The sequence below is a fragment of the Eptatretus burgeri genome, chromosome 9 (genome assembly GCF_056783735.1).
Source record: "Eptatretus burgeri isolate ZD-2024b chromosome 9, Ebu_testis_v1, whole genome shotgun sequence".
In the NCBI taxonomy this organism is placed as follows: domain Eukaryota; kingdom Metazoa; phylum Chordata; class Myxini; order Myxiniformes; family Myxinidae; genus Eptatretus; species Eptatretus burgeri.
Genome location: NC_140969.1, coordinates 10,973,357 through 10,974,500, shown reverse-complemented (window position 1 = coordinate 10,974,500; position 1,144 = coordinate 10,973,357).

The following is a 1,144-nucleotide window of genomic DNA, read 5'->3' as shown; positions in this document are numbered from 1 at the left end:
TGTGTCTGTGTGTGTGTGTGTGTGTGTGTGTGTGTGTGTGTGTGTGTGTGTGTGTGTGTCTGTGTGTCTGTGTCTGTGTGTGTGTCTGTCTGTGTGTGTGTCTGTCTGTCTCTGTGTTTGTGTCTGTGTGTGTGTCTGTGTCTGTGTCTGTGTCTGTGTCTGTGTGTGTGTGTGTGTGTGTGTGTGTGTGTGTGTGTGTGTGTGTGTGTGTGTGTGTGTGTGTGTGTGTGTGTGTGTGTGTGTGTGTGTGTGTGTGTGTGTGTGTGTGTGTCTGTGACTGCTGTTTCTCGACAACCACTGGTAAAATCAAATTGAAACTTGCCAGGTATATTACTGGGACCCTGTGGATGCGCCTTTTCAAGGTTTGATATTAATCGGACAAGTGCTTCCCAAGTTATTTCCATTTATTCATCAAACCAACAACAAGACACGTTGCTGCGTCGGCCGGTGCACGGCCGGCCGACGATGACGTCACGGGCCGTGCGGGTCACGAAGGCGAAAGGGCGCCTGAGTTACCGTGGCGAAGGAGTGGCAATGGTAAATGGCAGCGAATGTCATGGCAAGCAAAGACAGGGAGGTAAACTTGATATTAATTAACTCGGTGTGTGTAAGTATCACAGTAGTTGTTACTTCAATGTAAGCGATAATTCGTGGAATGCATGTGAACATTCCGTACGGGCACGCACCACTTCCAGAGAGTGATGACTTACTGTATTCCAATAATTTCTCGATTTCTTATGCGCATTTATAGATAAACACAATGCCCCAATCCAGTCGTCGTTTACGAGAGTGAAGGAACGGTCTGTGTAGTTTTTTGAATTTTTTTTTTTTTTGCACGTACGGCCACGCACAAACGGGCACGCGAGAGTGAAGGAAAGACCTGTGTGGTTGTTGTTTTGGGCTCGTGGTTTGAAAGTTTTTTTAGTTAGTTTTTTTGTTTTTTTGCACGTACGGGCACCAATGACAATATAGAAATGGTAGATGGAGGAATTTCTTTGGAAAGTGAGGTTTGAATAGAGTTGTTTGGTCTGTGGATGTGTAGGAGGCGTCTTGATGTAAATGAAGTCGGGAAAATGTGAGCTCAAGTGTTGCGTGTCACCACATGTGGAGGAAGGTAGAGGAGGGGAAGTGCAGTGTTAGTTAG